The 20,442-nt window shown below is 41.6% G+C and overlaps 1 long non-coding RNA gene across 3 annotated transcripts; it reads right to left on the bottom strand.

The window, feature by feature from the left end:
* Positions 1 to 580: 580 nt before the first annotated feature.
* On the bottom strand, positions 581 to 5,506 carry LOC140582397 (uncharacterized). 3 transcript variants are annotated; one of them, XR_011985349.1, is made up of 2 exons: positions 5,462 to 5,506; positions 581 to 4,640 (listed from the first exon to the last, which is right to left on the bottom strand). It is a non-coding gene; the product is annotated as an uncharacterized lncRNA (long non-coding RNA). The 3 variants fall into 3 exon arrangements; XR_011985350.1 differs by having other exon boundaries at positions 5,445 to 5,499; XR_011985351.1 differs by lacking the exon at positions 5,462 to 5,506 and adding an exon at positions 4,776 to 5,436.
* Positions 5,507 to 20,442: the final 14,936 nt, after the last annotated feature.

The raw sequence follows: 20,442 nt of genomic DNA, 5'->3' as shown, positions 1-20,442 counted from the left end.
ACCACGTTCCAGATCTACAATAACAGAACCTGAATGTATTATTTTACAAACGACCATTTCAACAGGGTGGTGCAGTGGTTCGTGCTGCTGCCTCACAGCAAGCAGGTCCTGGGTTTGGTCCTGGGTCCTATCTGTGTAGAGTTTGCACGCTGTTTGTGTGGGTTTTCACTGGGGGCTCCAATTTCCTCTCACGGTCAAAAAATGTGCAGGATAGGTTAATTGATTAGTCTAAATTGGCCCTGTAGTGTGTGGGCGACTGCCCAGGGTTGGTCCCTGTCTGTGCTCATTGTTCCTGGGATAGGCTCCCTATGACCCTGGTTGGGATTAAGTGGTTTCAGAAGATGGATGGATGGACAACCATTCTGTTGAATATATTTCATTATTCTAATTTCAGTTCCAAAAATGACTTGACCTTAAGAAGAAGTGTTCTTTACTTTTTAATCATTTTCCCACTTTTTGCTGCTGTTCTCTTTCAAGACGAAGGGAATAATGATAAACTGAGGTAAGCCTTCAGCAGCATTTACCTGGTCACACTGTAATGGTGTCACGTCGAGGGCAAGGACAGAGGCGAAGACAGGCATGGAGGAAAACCAAAAGGGGCTTTATTAAAGAAAACTACACTACAGGAAGGGCAAAGGAAACAGACCACAAGGGGTCCAAACAGGGTAGGGAGGATCAGGCAAGAACACTAGACACAGGACACACTGGGGAGCACATGCAGGCAGCAACATCAATGACTGCACTGAGGATCGCAGGACTGAAGGACACTTTTTACAGGGCATGTGAGGGAGCAGATGGGACAGCGGGGAAGACAGCAGGCTATACGTACACTAAGATGGGAGACAGAGTGGAAGAGGGCAGGACAAGACACCAGATGGGCACTGCTGCGGGACAAGGGCGCAGACACCGAACACCACTAGGGGACGAGACAGACAAGGGTAGGCAGGGGCAACACCAGGACAGGGCACTCTGGGGGCAAGACGGGACACCACTAGGAGAACTGGGGCCAGACTAGGGACAACCAGGATGATAGAACGTACATCACACACCAGGACAGGTCCACAGACGAGTGATAACACGGGACAAGAAACATTTCGTGTGGGTTACAGGAGCCGGGGAAGACAAGACAGGCCATTAACCATACAGAGGACAGAAGCGGAGCAAGGAACTATATGGAACCAAACACTAACAGGAACCAAACACGGGCAAGAAACCAGAAAAGACAGGGAACGCAGGGCACAACTGACACACAGACCAACACAGGGTGGACAGCTGAAGGGGACTGCAGGGCAGGAGGGCCCAGAGAAGCCGGAGCAGTGGCCACGGATGGTGGCTTTTCCCAAGGACAGTGGGCTGGAGACGTCTTGGACCTGGAGTGAAGACAGAAACAGAGGAAGGGAACAAGCAGAGGGTGTGGGGGGAACAAGACTGCAAGACAAGTTAAAGTTTATGGGAACACAGGTGACCTGTACAACATGCCCTTAATGAGGGATACGGTGCTTAATAAATAAACAATAAATAAAACACAAATACATAACAGGGCTAATCATCTTTATGTGTGTGCAGTTTAAACAATGAAATCAAATTAACTTACCTGGGGATTTTAGTAATTCTGGAATTATGAAAAATAATACTTTAAAGAGCAGTTTACAAATCTACTTAGAAATATACATTATTCTCTTAATAAACGTTAAACATTATTATGAAACATTCCACATATACATCTCAAAATTTATCACACTTAATTCATTATCTTTGATACTCTTTCAATTATTTTATGTTCCCCAAACAGCAGCAGCAGAACCACAACTTCATCTTCTTCATATTTTAGCTCTTCTCTATATAAAGAGCTGTACAAGCTCAACTTTAATATTAATTTCCCACCACTTCTACTTCTTCTATCTCTACCTGACCCACATCTATCTCTACACCGCCAGTTTCCTCCTGACCTCCTTCTCTATTTATAATCTCAACTAGTACATCACTTACTATTATTTCCAACATGGTTACATCACTCACCATGTCCGCACCCTCAATAATTACCTCCCCTACTTCTACCCCCACAATCTCAACATTTACATCCCCAGATTTTACTTCTGCAAGCCCAAACTCGCACACTTGGACTTGCACAGCCTCCACCTTCACATTTCCTTTCATATCCTCTGCCTTCAGGTAAATTTCCCCCCCCTTAACCACCTTTACATTCACCCCCACCTCACCTTGCTTCTCCTTGCTTCCATTTTGCATTTTATTAATGCCTACATTCAGGTCTGCGGCCTCCACCTGTACACTGGAGGTCACCCCCACATGTTTCTCCCTCTCTGCCACCTCCACCTTTTCCCCACTAATCGCACCCTTTACCTCACCTATCCCCTGAGTGCTCCTATTCTTCCTGACCTTCTTCTTTTTCTGAAGGTAGTACGTCTTATAAATTTCCCACTCTTCAGATGTCAGGCCATAATTGTTATGAAGAGTCTCAGAGCCTTTCATGCTCACACCCTCCCCTCCCTTACACCAGTCAGTCACACCTCCCAGTGCTCCCATAACCTCCCCAGCCTGGACAGTGGGGGTGTTGCTGGTGAGTACTCCTCCAAACCTTCCTTATCTCGCCAGTCAATCACCTCGTCCCACAGGTCCCAGGCTCCCCAGTGCTGGTCGTTGGTCCAGGAAACAGCTCTCGCAATTCTCATTCTGGTGAATAAACAAGACATATAATTAACTAGCCATATGTGATACTCGCAAAGCCAAATCTGCACTGTATTATTTCAACTTCATTCCTAAATGCTATTCATCAAGAATGCCTATGGAAAGAGATGGAGCCTTCATTAGCTGCTCGTGGCGTCGAGGCTACTCCGGCAGTAACGGCTGAATTGCTAAAACTGCTTCACAATACAGCAGGGGCGTTGCTAGAGATTTTGGGCCCCATGAAAGCATATCATATTAGGCCCTCCAGTCCAAACCAATCCAGTAATTTTCCTAATTTTTAGGGGCCCTGTCACTCAGGGGCCCTTGGAATCGTCCTAGCTTTCCTCCCCCTTACGGCGCCCCTGCAATACAGTAAAGCTTGTGAAATTATGACGCTGCTTCGATACGCTATAACATCGCCATGGTACCGAACCTAGCAAAAGGTTAATCTTACTTCAAGAACATGGGACATTTAAAAAGTAAACGTATAGGCGATCTTTGCAGAATAACATCTGAAGATGAAATGCATTATCACAGGCTGGATGAGTATAACCAATCATATCAACCATAAGTCTTATTGTTCTTAAGTTTAACACAAATATTTTCTCTTACCATTTAAATATAAACAATCATATTACAGTTTTTTTCAATTGCTAACAAGTGCTTACCTATACTTCAGATACTTTTTCCAAACACTTAACACAGACACACACCTACAAAACACAATTGGCCAAATGGCTAATTTTCCTCTCAAAAACACATTTTGTTAAACATATACTAGCACTTCATTTCAAAATACAATACACCTTTCTCTGCACACACTAACTTTACCAAAACACTGGAAATCTGACTCAAAATGAAATTATTCTGTCAAACAATAACGCATGTTTTCAGTTCACAAGGTACATGCAGTCAATCAAAGTGCACCAGGTTTCAAAATACTGGCAATCTTTGGCATTACAAAAACTACATAGACTCTGTTTCATTTTTACTGGTAACTGTATGCAAGACATGCAATCCACCGTTTTTACACTATATTTTTTGGTTGGGAACTGTATGTCCACATCTAATGTTCACATTCTAAATCATTCCAGGAAAAAGCAAATCAGTTTTTTTTTTCCTTTACTGTATACAAGTTTTACTGTATTGCTTACAGTGAACAAAATATTCATGAAACATACAAGAGCAAACACACAAAATACACTGAGCGAACACACAAAAAACAGCAACAAAAAAGCTCAGATGAAAGGGGGAAAGACTGGAAAAAAAAAAAGACTGGAAAAAAACCCCCACAAAATTATCTAATCTCAGCAATCTTCAGGGTTAGGCCACATGTTTTCGTCAACATCGCATCTGATGTCATCCAAGGCGATACACCTGGGATAAAACCGCTTGGTATGACGGATCCACCCTTGGCAGTCTTCAACTGCGATGTCCCTGCAGCCAGCATCCATGGCATCAAGGAGTGACATCTGGTCATGTGACTGATGGTCATAAACCTTTCACCTCCATGCAGAAAATAACTCCTCTATGGGATGGAGGAAAGGTGAATAGGGTGGAAGGAAGAGACCGACCAGTCTTGGGTGGACTTCAAACCATGTTGTGATTGCTTGAGAGTGATGGAAAGCCACATTGTCCCAGGTGATGACAAAGGTCCTCATGTGCTCTCCCTCTTGATCCTGGTCTGGAACCAGGTGCTGGTGAAGATCATTCAAAAAGGCAAGGAGGCGCTCGGTATTGTAGGGTCCAACCTGAGATCTATGAAGGACCAATCTAGTATTTGCAATTGCTGCACATATTGTGATGTTTGCCCCTCTCTGTCCTGGCACTTCAACTGTGGCCCTATTTCCTAAAATATTTCGTCCTCGCCGACGCCTTTTGGCCAGATTGAATCCTGCCTCATCTATGTAGATGAATTTGTGAGGGGCCTGATTGGCCTCCACCTCCATAACTCTCTGAAACAAAGTTTATGCAAATTCATGTCACCATATACTGTACTGTAACCTATTACGTATAGGTTACCTATATGTATACTTATAGCTTACAGTAAGCTTACTGTAGAACTAGACATTGAATATACACTATACTACCTGGACATATTGTCGCCGGAGCTCCTTGACTCTGTCATTGTTCCTTTCAAAGGGAACAGTGTAGAGCATCCGTACTCTGTGTTTGGACAATGTCCGAGTAATAGTTGTGAGGCTGATGCTATTGATATTGCGAATGTCAATTATTGAATTGTTTGTTAATTGTCAGCTTATTTTTGAGCTGATGTGTTGTTTTTGAGCTGATATTATTGCAGAAGTAGAGGTTTTATACTGTAGGTAAGGTTTGGAATATTGTTGTTTTTATTGTTGTATGTTGTGTATTAACATTTGTAAATAAGACAAAAACGATCCATAATTTTGTTGGGAGGTATAGCTTGTCTGTTAAGAAAATGTAAGCATTGTAGATATGTGTTCACTGACTGCATATTGGGTGAAAACGACATGAAATGTGTGAATGGTATGGCCACAAAAGACCGATGCTGTGCTAATTGTGTTTAGAGTTTTGAAAATGTGACAACTGTTTGGACAAACGCTTGTTAGCGACTGGAAAAAACTGTAATAATAATGGCCACAGCATCTACAGTTTAAATTACTAATTATAAATATATTTCAACGATATTGTGCCGCAATATTTGCATGTAGGACATAAAATCAAATATAAAATTGAATATGCTAACAAAACATAATTTGAAGAAATAGCAAGAAACATACAAAGAGATGCTGCTCACCTCTGCGCCATCTCTCTGTCAGAATGTTTGTGTTTAACCTGCAATGATTTTGTTTCTATGGAAACCACCGAGATATTTCATTGGTCGAAAAGTATGAAGATATGTACTGACATTATGTTCAACGAATGAAAACAGAATGAATTGTCAGGGAGGGACGAATTTGAAGCTGGTCCAATCAGAAGTAGTCTCTTTAGGTTGTGCTTACTGTAGCTGGGCGTGATTGGATATCTATCCGCCTTTCAAGCCCCCAAATCATGTATCTACTTGTCAATAAGTAACCACGCAGCTCTGTCTATAAAGTCTGTCTGTAATTTTCTTATGACATTATGTTTTTGCTAGGCAGCATTACGGTAATGCGTAATACCGCTGTATTGGGGGTGTACCGCCGCTGTATTTCCATAGCTGGTTGACGCAATTAGCATTTTAGCAACATTGGTAGGGCGACGTCAACTCTCAACGAATTTCATAGGCAACATCTATAATTCAGGAACTAGTAGGTCTTAAGATAGTTGTTTACGCTTTTGAGAAAGAAGACTATAGTTCTTGTTATTCAAATTCAGTATCCTGGTGTTTTTAATTTCGAAGATATGTCATATACAAGTTTTTTGAGAGACAAAATTTTGGTTTGATTTCTATTTTATTTTATGTTAAATAAAGTTCATTTAAAACCATTTTACAATTAGTGCAGTGTTTCCTTTAGAATTAGTGCAGTGTCCTTAAAAACTGCATGTTCAAACCTAAGGCCATGCCATAATAACTGCTTTGCAGATATTTCATTCAGGAATCTATAGAGGATATAGGTAAGCCAGTCTGTGTATGTGTGTTTGGGTGGATGGTAATGTATATATTATGTTGTGAGGACCAAATGTCCCCACAGTGTTATAAAAACATGTTATTTTGACTTTGTAAGGACATGTTTTTGGTGCCCAAATGAAAAAACTCAATTTTATAGAATTCTGTGAATGCAATCAAAGGAATTGTCAAAGTTTTGTATTTTGTTTGCTTACTTACTGTTACTTCTTGGTTACTACTGTAGGGATTAAGGATTAAGGTTGCCATAGTTAGGATTGGGGTTATGCCCATACAAATGAATGGAGAATCCACACAAATATTCAGATACCTAATCTCTCTCTCTCTCTCTCTCTCTCTCTCTCTCTCTGTGTGTGTGTGTGTGTGGTATGTCATGTTGGGATTACAGTTTTCTCCATGGAAATGAATGGAGAGTCCCCACAAATATATAATTACAAACATGTGTGTGTGTGTGTGTGTGTGTGTGTGTTGTGTGTGGTATCAGATCAGTCCCTGAGAGTTCAGTAGTCTGATGCCGTGTTTCTGAGTCTGGGTGTGAAGGCCTGAATGCTTTTCCAGACGCTAGGAGTGTGAAAAGATAATGTGAGGGGTGGGTGGGGTCATCCACAATGTTGGTGGCTTTGTGGATGGAGCGTGTTATGTGAATGTCCATGACGGAGGGGAGAGAGACTCTAATGATCTTCTCAGCTATCCTCACTATCTGTGGATCTTGTGATCTGAGGCTTGGAAAAACATGTTGTGCTGCTCAACCTTGGCACAATGATATGGGTGAATCATGGACACAATAGAATTTGGGGATGATTAGTCCATACAGGGACAGAATCATTCCATACCTCAATCACCTCGTACGTATGTCTGCTAGGTGGAGTTGCTCCTAACTGTGCGCAGTGGAGTTGAACAATCACAACTTCCCAGAATATTACAGTAACAGGACGACAGTGAACAAGTCTTATTAATTCTATGCTGTGTGGACGATGTAACCGTCCGCGTGTTCACCTTAATACACAGGACATTCAAGCCATTGCAGAATCCAAACCCAGAAATGCAGCTCCCTCCACCAGCAACGCCAATATAGAAACTGCCACAAAATCCATGCCCCCTGATAACCAGCCCCTTTTATTTCCACCACCGTCGTGGGGACCGTACTACAAAGAGTCAACGCAAGGTAAGCTGCAAAGTGCAAACAAATTTACAACCTACCCTACATAGTGCCCTACGTTTACTTTGTCTGTACTATGAGTACAGTCTTTGCACCTTATCTGTTTGGCACTATATGTCGGTCATTCCTGTTACTTTTCTGTCCTCATGGTTTACTTATATTTTCTCTAACATGAGTCACATATTTAAAGCAAATATATATTTAGGTCTTCGTTATCACGTAAACAGAGACAATACGTATTAAAATTTTAAAAACTTTTATTGATATATGCATTAAGGCTGCCATGATTAGTGGGCATAGTCGATGACATGTTCTTCTTCAATATCACTACGCAATTATTGGAGTAGCTATTCTCTAAAGTCCTGCAGTGACATGTAGTTTGTTATGCTGTGTTTTTATGAAATGCCTTTTTATATATCATTATTGTTTCAGTTTATGCTGTAGCCATTTGTGCATGAATCTCCTTGCGTCAGAGGAAGTTGGGAGTGGGGTGTGACCTTTATGAAGCAGAATGAGACGAGATGAGTTGTAAAATAAATGGTTACGCTAACTGCAGTGAGACCTTTCTCATGCGGCCCTGCTCAATCTGTGTAGTCATACCATGGCAGTCAGTTAAACAGGGAGGTTTATCTGCAGTGTTGGATTGTCTCCTGGGAACCTGTACAGCCAGTGCTTGGAGTGTGATGTAGGACACGAAATCAGGACCGCCCACTTTTTACTCATTTTAATCTTAAAATATGGACAGTGTGAACTGGAACTTTGCCATTTTGCTCATATCACTTCCTCTGCCAGCACTTGCAGGATGGGCTTCCCCTTTCATTCTGGTTCCTCCCAAGGTTTCTTCCTTCTAGGGAGTTTTTCCTTGCCACTGGTTTGCTCTCTGTGGGTTTTGGGCAGGGATAAGGTAAAGTGCTTTGAGACAATGTAATGTTGTGAAAATGCGCGACACAAGTAATATTGAATTGAAATGAATCACACCAGCTTGTCTCAGCTGACAGCAGCTCTTACTTATCTGATAAGGGGGGGGGGGGGGGTATCACATACCTTCTGGTCAACGTCAAAAGGAATTTATATATAAAATAATATATTGCATATTGCTATAACACTCAGTAAATGGGACCTATTATGCTTTTCCCTTTCTATTAGTGTGTTACATGGCTTCAACTGCATGTAAACGGTCTGCAAAGTCTTTAGATGCAAAGTACATAGCAAAGGGAGTAACTCTCAGCACAGAAACCACTCATCTCTCATCTGCCTAAAACACCTCATTGGAATTCCAGCCCTTACTTCCGTGACATGATGAGGTCACCTCATAACACAATCCTTATTGTCTGCCTACCTGCAAGGATCTGTCTGCAGACTGAATGACAGGGGAATGAAGGGTAAACCGACCAATCAAACCACACTGGACTCATTGGGGGTGGGATTAGACAGAGGGTGAATAGACATGTGCATTATGAGAAAACAATATGTGCTTTTCGAACACTGAAGCATGCATACTCTATTCTAGTTGATCATAGATATAAAATTATAAACTGAAAGTGAGCATAATAATGCCCTTTAAGCAACAGTAGGCTGCTGTCCATGGTGCTGAAAACCTGGATTGGCAAATTTTACATGAAATTTTTTCACCTACTTTAACTGTAACCCTCTTATTTTGTTGGCAGTGATGCTCTGTGAAGTCATACAGAGGTGGGTATAGAAAGGATTACAGTGAGTAATAGGTGATTTAGATGAACTTTAGATGAACTACATTGTACAGTAGGAGATGTAAGGTGCAACACACATTAAAAGCTCTTTTTGTGTGAACATTATAAAACAGATTAATACATATTAAGCATGCAGTTTGAAACTTTACATTCAGACCTACATCAGTCAGAAAAAGCAGGCGATGACCAGCCCAACCAGCAGCTCCATCCCTGATTGTACAGAATCGCTTGTCAGGGTAACTTCTGAAGTCATGACTAAACTAATTTCCCTCTCTGCTTTCAGCTTCACCAGCTAGATTAAACTAATCATTGAGGAGGAAAAAACAGTCAAGCCTCACAGTGAAGCCATAAAACACACTTGGGTTAAATGTATTACACTTTTTTCCAATCATTTTGACTCGTGTCTCAATACCATGTCCACTTTTTCCAAACACTTAAAACATGCACCGTAAAATTGGACTATGTGAGCTAAACTATGTATGCTTTTGCATTGCCTTGACACAATATGCATTCAATCACCACTTCCCCCAAATTTTATGAATACTTCTCTCAGTCAGTGTTTGCCACCAGCAAAACTTTGTACAACTACAGCCGATTTTTCAGACGTTTAGATAATATGTTCAAAACAGTTAATTTTCAGTCAATTTAAATTAAATTTTATTGCACTGTAAATTGAAATATGCTCCATTTTGACAGACAAAGGACACTATGCACTTGCACTAACACAAATAATTATGCCTTTAGCAGAAATTTTATAATTTTGTTTTTGTTTGCTGCTTTGTTACCATTTATACAAATGAGGTCATAGAGTGTCTCTTTCCTTTTTGCATCGCAACACAATGTATTCTGTGCATAAATAGTGGGTATGGCAACACATATATTACAGTAAAACATTTACATTTATTCATTTAGCAGGTACTTTTTTCCAAAGCGACTTACAGTGAAGTACTGTATCTACAGGGACAGTCCTTCTGGAGCAAGTTGGGGTCAAGGGCCTTTGCTCAGGGGCACAATGGTGGCATCCCCTGGGAGTGAACTCACAAGCTTCCGGTGTTCCGAATGGGAGCCCAGCCAGATCCCTAACTACTAGACCACCACCATCCCCCTAGATCACCACCAAGCACTTTACAATGCTTGAAGCTGGAAAGCTGAATGAAAGCACATACCTGCCTGTAATTTCAGCTAAGCATCTATCTAGGAATTTGTGTGGTTAGTGCCAATTTGCCATATGTACAAATCTTTGGATCCGCATTTTCCATTGCCATTTTTCTTTAGCCAGTTAACAATGGATGCAGCAAGAGGCAGAGAAAGAGCAAGAAGACATCAACGGAGAGGAAGAGGAAGAACCATGGCTACTGATGAAATCAGAGCCACAGTATTTGACCATGTTGGAAATCATGGTCTGTCCCTGAGGAAAGCGGGACTAAGAGTTCAACCCCACCTGCCTAGATCCACAGAGGCATCAATTGTCAGGATTTTCAGACAAAGCAACAAATACTATACACTATTTAGAGCATTCTGACTGAAGGCATTTGATTGATGTGTATATTACTGTAGCGGTGTGATTTGAGAAAAGTCTCCAGGAAAAAACTGACGCATCGATGCACGTTTGTCTTTACTGTAACCCACTACTGTAGGATTTAGCATTTACCTCCCACAGGAGGGAGAGGAAGAATTTACCAGTATTTGTGATTGTGTGGGACAATGTGGCCTTTCATCACTCCCACCAAGTCACAGAGTGGTTTATAGCCCATCCCTGGATGATGTCATTATTCTTGCCACCATACTCTCCATTTCTCAACCCGATTGAAGGATTTTTTTCTGCATGGGGATGGAAGGTATATGACCATCGGCCACATGATCAGATGTCGCTTTTAGATGCAATGGCTGCTGGGTGTGTGGACATCCATGTGGAGGACATCCAGAGCTGGATAAGGCACTGAAAGAGATTTTTTTCCGTGGTGTATTGCAAGAGAAAATATTGTGATGTCGATGAAAATTTATGGCCAAATGCAAGGGACCGAATGAATTAGTCCAGGACAACAGTATACGCAACTGTATACAGTGAGACTTTGCTATTTGGCGATTTTTGTTTTGTTTTTTTTTCTTTTGTATTGAATGTAATGTACTTTCAGTAGGTGGTTGTAATGTATTTTTCTTTTCCAGTGTATCGCGCAGCTGAATTTATTTACTGTATTATTTGTTTGTATTATGATGTTTACTGTAAGATAACACTAGACATTTTGCAGCGCTTCAAGTTGTTTGTGTTTTTTCATGCATTGTACTTTGTGTGACAAAGTCGTCTTGTGAGAGAGTGCATGTGCTATAGGTTTGGCAGCATGTGTCACTTTTGGGTGAAGTGTGAAGTGTTCTGGTGGTTTTAGTGCATTTTGCACCGAAAGTTTACAGTGTGAAGTGTTTGGAAAAAGTCATGGTATTGAGACAAGTGTGAAAATGATTGGAAAAAACTGTAATATTGACTTATGTAGCTGAATTTTGTTTATCCACTAGAGGGCAGTCACACACAGGAGCTAAGATAAGATAAGATAAGATAAGATAAGATAAGATAAGATAAGATAAGATAAGATAAGATAAGATAAGATAAGATAAGATATCCTTTATTAGTCCCACAAGTGGGAAATTTGCATTGTCACGGGAGAAAGTGGACAGTACAAGAATAAAGCAGCAAAAATGAAAAACAATAGAATAAAATCTATATATGTACAGAGTGGATATAAAAATATAAACATAAATATATGTACGACACTGTGGAATTGCACTCAAAGAAATATTGCACATAAGAAAACCCCATGGTGTATTGGATGTGTGTGTTTTGTTAGTCTATGTGTGTGTGTGTGTGTGGTCAGCTGCAAGGACTTTGTTATAGAGTCTGACAGCAGTTGGAAGGAAAGACCTTCTGAATCTCTCCTTCCCACATCGTGGATGCAGCAGCCGGCCACTAAAGGAGCTGCTCAGTGCTGTCAGAGTCTCCTGCATGGGGTGATAGATGTTATCCAACAGGGATGGCAGCTTAGCCACCATTCTCCTGTCACTCACACCCTCCACTGGGTCCAGAGGGCATCCTAGAACAGAGCTGGCCCTCCGGATCAGCCTGTTTAGTCTCTTCCTGTCCCCAGCAGAGATGCTGCTGCCCCAGCAGACCACACCGTCTAAACTAAACACACCGTCTAAACCAGGGGTGTCGGACTCCAGTCCTGGAGGTTGTATAGCTTAGTTCTTTCCCTGTTCCACTACAAATGATTCAGCTCAAGAGCTGTGTGGTAATTAGCACATGGAGTTGAATCAGGTGTGTTAAATGAGGGGAAACCCAAAAATGTGCAGGGCTCTTGCTCTCCAGGACTGGAGTTTGACACCTGTGCTCTAAACCAACCATCTAAACCAAGGGATCTGATGCCTCAGGAAGTCAAGTCATTTATTTATAGAGCACATTTAAAAACAACAGGAGTTTATCCAAAGTGCTTCCCAGTCTAGAGAGAACTGATTAGCAAGTACTATATTGATGGTAAAATGTATAAATAAAATTACATGAAAGCATGCATACTTGCACACTGAAGGAGACTGAGGGGGGACATGATCCAGGTCTATAAGATTCTAACAGGTTTGGATGCTGTTCAACCGAATAGTTACTTCAGCATTAGTTCAAATACAAGAACTCGTGGCCATAGGTGGAAATTAGCGGGAGAACATTTCAAACTGGATTTAAGGAAGCACTTCTTTACACAGCATGTAGTCAGAGTACGGAATAGTCTTCCTGATAACGTAGTGCAAGCTGAATCCTTGGGTTCCTTTAAATCAGAGCTAGATAAGATTTTAACAACTCTGAGCTATTAGTTAAGTTCTCCCCAAGCGAGCTCGATGGGCCGAATGGCCTCCTCTCGTTTGTATAGTTCTTATGTTCTTATGTATGTTCTTATATAAGAAATAAGAAAATAAAAATTTATGGAAATGTAGTACAATAAGTAACAGATGTAAAGAGTAAGAGGTTAATTAAAATTAAATGAAATGTGTCATTAAAAACTTCATGACAAAAACCATAGGAGAACCTGGAAAGCAAGAGAGAAGGTGGATCTTTAACTTAAGATTTATACTCTTCAATAGTAGTGCAGGGCTTAATGTGGAGACTATTCCAAAGTCAGGGGGCAGCTACAGAGAAAGACCGGGGGGGTTGAATATGGAAATAGCAGATCTGAAATGTATTGTGGGGCTAATCCACTGAGTGCTTTAAAAGCAAATAGCAAAGTTGTAAGGAAAGCACTGCAGAGAGAGACCCTGGTATTCCAGTGAGGAATGGATACAGATTAAATAAAACCAAAATATGACACAGAAGGTGAGACTGAACTCAGACCTCAAGCTGATGAAGGAGGGATGTCTGCCTCTGAGCTGCACACTCAGCCCACTGAGCCACACGGCGGCCTGACTAAGGCAACATCAGACAGGGAAAAGGCACAGAGTACAGGGCCAGACGGGCACCGACCCTGACAAGTAATATTACAGTGTCAAACTCATGATGATGAACCATGAAAACCTGGATATAACTGAGGAGGACCAGGGACCCCATTGTGTACGAAACATCATTGTTGTTGCATCACTTCCTGTGTGATGTGTAAAGTGACCCTTCCCTCTTTACTGTGACTGCTGTATGTGAGCATAGAGAAGACAGAGAAACAGTGAAGTTACGGAAAATTGGGACGTGAGTGTCAGTCTCCACAGATCTGAGGTCAGTGAGACACATAAAAAGGCTCCTCTGATGCTCCTCTTCATCCTCTGATGGGCCACCAGGTGAGAATCACTTACTTTAGGTTGGTTGTTATTTCACTTCCTGTTTATAATGACTAACAGCAGACATCCTAGGAAAATGTACAAATTCACTATAATTTGACAGCATGTAGTTCCGCCCTTAACTGTGTATGAGCCCTCTGATGGACGGGCATCTCCTATGGATTAATGTCAGGTAAGAGGTTATACTCAGAGTAAAGACGTCTGGGCTGACTGACTGATTTTAGAATTGACTGCAGTCTTTTCTGTGTCCACCATGTGGCAGCAGTGCACAGAAATGTTCTAATTCTATCCTGTCTGAGTTGGGTGAAGTAAGATCTGTTTCGCTTCTGCTTATGCTCCCACGCCCCCACAAAGCTCATTCTTCCTGGACCTCTCTAGCCATATCCTTAAACTCCATGATTATGAGTTCATTACAGGAACAGATGCTAATGTTGTCCATGACCCAGTCCTGGATAAATCCGATTCTCTCTTAGGAAGTCAGGTATCCCCTCTAGTCACCAGTATTGATCAATGAAGTATCTATTGTTAGAAGCTCCTTTTCTATTTGAGCATATCCTTGCTAAGTTTGCATGAGTGCTCTGCTCCCAAAAGCCACGGGTTTTCTGCATTGTATCACAGCTGCACCCAAACTGGTGTCTGAAGCATCACACTGGAGAATCAAGTCTTCCTTGGGATCATAATATTTCAGTACCGGTGCATTCACAATGGACTCTCTGATTTTGGAGAATGCAGCATCCTGAATGTCTGTCCACTCCCACAAACTGCCTTTATGGGTCGGCTGTCGCAGAGGCTCACACTGGTCTGAACGGTGGCTGCAAAACTTGGCTAAGAAATTTACCATTTTTAGGAGTCTTTGCCCCCCTTAACATGTGTTGGGCATCTGCTGGATTGCTTTGCCTTTTTCTGGATCAATTTGAAGTCCATCCACTGTCAGTAAATATCCTATGAATGGAACAGCGTCTGTCTCACTCTTACTTTGCATTTAGCCTGATGTTTTACTCAGTACATCTGTCCATAAATTACGTCAGTCTTCTGTCAAGATCTTTCTCTGCCAGTTCCATTGTGTCTCCCTCACCTGTGATCGAAATGCCGTCTGTAATCACATGACCTCCCTCCAAGCCGTTCCAGGGCTCAGTCATCTTTGGAAAATCTCTGGAGCAGTGCTGATGCCCATAGGTATGCACAGCCGCCTGTACCTGCCACAAGGGGGCGAGAAAGTGGTCGGGTAGCTGAAGTTTTCCTCCAGCTTGACAGGCCAACAGGCATTTCTGATGTCACACACTGAAAAGCTTCTTTAGATCTAGCAAGATGTCATCAATGGTAGGGAGAGGAAAATGGTTCCTCTTCAGTGCTTTATTCAGTGGTTTAGGGTCTGTACACACGCTGAGCTCACCGTTTGGCTTCTTTGTGAGGACTAGGCTGCTCCACTCCATGCTTTTGTCCACAGGTGTTACTATTCCCCTCCTCTTTAGGTGAAGCAGCTCTTCCTTTAAAGCAGACATGATGGAAAGCAGAACCTGTCTCTCTGATAGCTTGACTGGTGTTGCCCTCCTGTCTACTTCTATCTCATATTCTCCATCCAAGCAGCCATCGCCTTTGAAAACATCAGGATATGTAGCTTTAATGTGCTCCACTGTCCATGGCCCTTCTGTGGAATCTTCTGTCACAGCACTGTCTAGTGCCAGTATATTCTCTTACTGCACCTTCAACAGATTCATAGTCCATGAAGACTACAGTACATGATACCTTTTCATATTTTTAGGTTCTTCAGTACTTGTTTACATCAGACGAAGGGCTACAGTGTACTTTTGTTATACATTGCTAGTAACTGATTTGTCTTTTCAGTCAGAATGTCAGGAATTACTATGTGTACAGAAACAATATTGCAACTGGCCCCACAGTCTACACTAGTGGCCAAAACTGTGGAAACACGTAACATTTTTGGAATTCCGCTCTAAAATAGCTGTTAATTACTACAGGAATTTTGGTGGTAATGTCTATTAAAGAATGTTTACAAATATCATACATTGGATTAAATTAGTAACTGGAGCAGTTGAATAGTTCTGCAATCTAAGCAGGATGATCCCCAGACTCTGTGACACCCCTTGTGCTGGGATTCGTGTCCTTTGCTCCTGCAGGTGATCCAGTGGTGATGGGGTCAGAGCCCCAGTCCTTGGTATCTGTTTTGGCCCCAACACCCAGCCTCCTGCCTTGGCCCAAGCCACTGGCCTGCACACTTCAGTGGATCGTCAACAGTCCACTAATTGATCCATGGAGCGATAGCGACTGGAGGAGCCCAAGGAAGAGGAAGACCTTTCTGGGCTTCTAGTACTGACGCAGACAACCTGCCCTTACTGCTCCCTCTTGTTGCCGAGAAGGTCCGGCTCCCTGGAACTCAGCCATGGAAGGCCACTCAACACATCACTTCTCTGCGACATGGTGCCTCGAAACTCTCCACAAATTCTTCCATTGACTCCCCAAAGCACACAGCTGCTTTGCTCGCTTTCACTGGACATTGAAAGAGGAGATGGCGGAAGGCAGCTGACCTGATATCACTGAACCCAGTTCAGGTAGTGCCCAGTCCCAGTGAAATTGCTGCAGCTTCGCCCTGTGGATGAATGATTAGTTAAAATTTGTCTATTACTATTACTAATAAACTGGTGTTTGTTCATTACTGAACAGGTAATCAAAGTTCCCTTCAAATGACTCAATTTTTCTTGTACGTGATTGTGTAATCACCTGGGTTACCCCCTTAGATACTCCATACCATAATTATCGTCATCCTGACCTTCTGTAGGCATTAATCCCATGTCAGATGTCTGCACAGCTATTCCCTTCCATTCTCTCACACAAAGTGCATCACAGAGCCTCTTTTATTCAAACCATGGCTCCCTTGTTTAATACTACAAATTCTATTGTCATCATAAGCAAATATATATGCCTTGTGCATAGTAAATCTTTTAGTGTCCTAGCAGCATAAAGAAAAATTATGATGCATTTTATTATAAGTTTTACGCTGTATATAGTAATAATAATAGAATGACTTGCTAAAGTATTTGGTGCTAAATATTCAGCCTTGTGGTTTTCTCACTTCCTGTTTAAAGTGTTCACTCCCCTTTCACTCTGCCTGCTGTGTGTGAGAATAGAAACGACAGAGTCAGTGAAGGTCCAGAGGATAAGGAAGTGAGGGTCAGTTTTCCTCAGATCTGGGCTCAGTGACACACACACGTATGGATCCTCTGATGCTCCTGTTTCTTCTCATTGCTGGGCTCACAGGTGAGTGTCTCTCATTACAGTGGTACTGAGTAGAGATCTCTCTCCTGCTCCTCACACACTGTCAGCTGCAGTTTGGAGATCATGATGGAGATCTGCTGCTACATCAGAAGAAATTGCCCCGGCTAGATTCTGGAAACATTTGCAGAGGCTGCATTGAGTATCATACTCTATGAAGTTGTAGATAGTATTTAGATTCTCACAGGTTTTTATATCACTTATATTATTATGTAATATTTAAAAAGCTTTAACAAAAATATTTTACCAATAAACTGGCAATTACTTCATACATGTACAGTATTTTGTGTTTTGTGTCAAGACCAGCGCATAAGTCTCCAAAGCTTGCGTTTCCTGTATCCAATAAGATGGCAGAATTTTTCTCAATGTGCAATACTGACTGCCAAGTGTGATATCTGTGATGTATGTGATGTAGTTTTGTTGTAGCAGATACTGAACTAGCGGCTCAGCAGCTACAGCGGGATCTTAATTTAATTAGTGACTGGGCTGACACCTGGCAGATGAAATTTAACATAGACAAATGTAAGGTACTCCATGTAGGGAGCAGAAATATAAAGTACAGGTATTTTATGGGACCTACTGAAATAAAGGTAGCTGATTATGAGAAAGACCTTGGTGTGTATGTTGATGCTTCCATGTCTCATTCTCGCCAGTGCGGGGAAGCAATAAAAAAGGCCAATAGGATGTTGGGGTATATCTCCAGGTGTGTGGAGTTTAAGTCAAGGGAGGTAATGCTAAGATTATACAATTCCTTGGTGAGACCTCACCTAGAATATTGTGTACAGGTTTGGTCACCATATCTTAAAAAGGACATAGCGGCCTTAGAAAAGGTGCAGCGTAGGGCCACAAGAATGATTCCTGGTCTTAGAGGAATGTCATACGAGGAAAGGTTATTTGAGCTAAATCTGTTCAGCCTCAAGCAAAGGAGACTGAGGGGGGACATGATCCAGGTCTATAAGATTCTAACAGGTTTGGATGCTGTTCAACCGAATAGTTACTTCAGCATTAGTTCAAATACAAGAACTCGTGGCCATAGGTGGAAATTAGCGGGAGAACATTTCAAACTGGATTTAAGGAAGCACTTCTTTACACAGCGTGTAGTCAGAGTATGGAATAGTCTTCCTGATAACGTAGTGCAAGCTGAATCCTTGGGTTCCTTTCAATCAGAGCTAGATAAGATTTTAACAACTCTGAGCTATTAGTTAAGTTCTCCCCAAGCGAGCTCGATGGGCCGAATGGCCTCCTCTCGTTTGTATATTTCTTATGTACTTATGTTCTTATGTAGAGTGACATAAGGATTCACTTTAATTAAATGTGCTGTCCCCAGTCTTTTTAACCCCAAAGGACGAACCAGCACCAGTTGTGGCCATGGTTCATCCCACCCCTCCGTATCAGGTTCCAGCGCAGGCTGCAGCTCCCTCATCTCAGCTGGTTACGGGTCCGACACCCCCATTTATGTCCCCTTCTGTTGTTTTTGAAAAAATGGAAAGATTCAATAAGTTGCACAACTATTATCTTAGCACCGGTGTGTGAATGTGAGTGTGGATGGGTGAATGTGAGGCATAATTGTAAAGCGCTTTGGTACTCGTAAGAGTAGTAAAAAGCGCTATATACTGTAAATGCAGTCCATTTACCATTTACCATTTACTGTAGGGAAACTGAATAAGAAGCCTTTACACTGGGCAGAAAATGCTTTGTTTGTGTAGTACGTCTTAGTGACAGAGCACCAATTTCAGAGGCCATTAAGCTGAAAAATATGCAGTGAAATATCTAATGATATCTGAACATTTAAACACAGCATACAATTCAGTTTGCAAATTTAAACAATTCTATTTAAAAGAACAGTTTAATTTCAGAGCCAATGGCCGTGTGACCATGAAATGAAATGAAATGCCGACAACATTCCTGGAGCCTTCAATTCAAGCATTCTGTCGAAACCGCATCCCCTTCAGTCAGGTTCACAAAACGTGTGAGTTGTTTTCAGCATACGTTTTTCTTTATAAATCCCAAAATCCTCTTACAAATGTGCCTATGAATGTTTGGCATCTTTTTCGGTCACACAAAGCCTTTATAAATGAATTCCCCGATTAATGCCTCTACATGGCTAGTGTTGTAATTGTATCATTAGAAACACATGAAAACATCTTAATTGCGTTAAGGTATGTAACGGTATAGTCACATGACAAAAGATAACTTTGTGACTTAGCAAACTGCATGTTCTTCATCTCCTCTGTATGGACCATAGAGCTGTGTATCGGAGAGTCTGGCAACACGTCACGTTTCAAGATACAGGGATTGCAATTCAATATGTTGGTATATTTTGCAATTTTTAAATCTGATGTTAGGAAAACTTGTCATAGTATAAAAAGCACACCACGTACAAATGGAAGAAATCTGAGTAAAAATGTTAACTTTTTTAACGCAACCATAATGGGGGGCTCGATTTGCATTTATCACAGTCCCTGTAACAATCTAACGTCATATATATAGCACCACAACTATTTCGAGTTCAGCCAACGGTGGTAACGTTACTAGTCTGCAGCGTACGTTGTGCAGGTTACCAAAAATGACTAGTTATCAATTACTGCATATAAAAGTAATTATAATGAGGGTGGGACTGGACCGTGTGTCCGTGAGGATTTTCGACGTGTGGTGCACGGGTGCGGCGAAACGCGCTGCATCGATCAGCGCATGCTCCACCAGCCTGACCTAACCTGTATATATAGCCTAATAAAGGAAAATAATAGTGGTCTAAATGTTGTATATTGATCGCTTTAACATCGGGGGAATATGGGCTCAAATGTTCGGTGGTGATGTTTCTGCAACACAGAGATGTTTGCCGATGGATTTTCAAGTACCGCGGAGACATAGTGCCAATGCATGTGTGCTCTCTGGATAGTTATATTACTTTAGTGTTGCTGCTGTGACAGTGCCAGACAATACAACTGTCTAATTGTACCTATCAGCGTACCTATAAAATCACCCATTCATTGCGCCACGGTAAGGTCGGATGGCGTTACATCATAAACAGGAAATTAGGAGAACATGCTGCCTTTATCCATTAATATTTTCACGCAAGACAAAGGTAACGAGTCCGTTGAAATTTCAGTACTTTGCGTTTTTTAATTTGAAATGGTAATTAGTTACATTACTCCTTACAGACAAAAGTAGTGGAATTACAGTAACGCGTTACTACCAACATTGCTAGGTAG

This window comes from Paramormyrops kingsleyae, chromosome 24 (genome assembly GCF_048594095.1).
Source record: "Paramormyrops kingsleyae isolate MSU_618 chromosome 24, PKINGS_0.4, whole genome shotgun sequence".
NCBI classification, from domain to species: Eukaryota; Metazoa; Chordata; class Actinopteri; order Osteoglossiformes; family Mormyridae; genus Paramormyrops; species Paramormyrops kingsleyae.
This window is presented reverse-complemented; position numbering and strand designations above follow the sequence as displayed.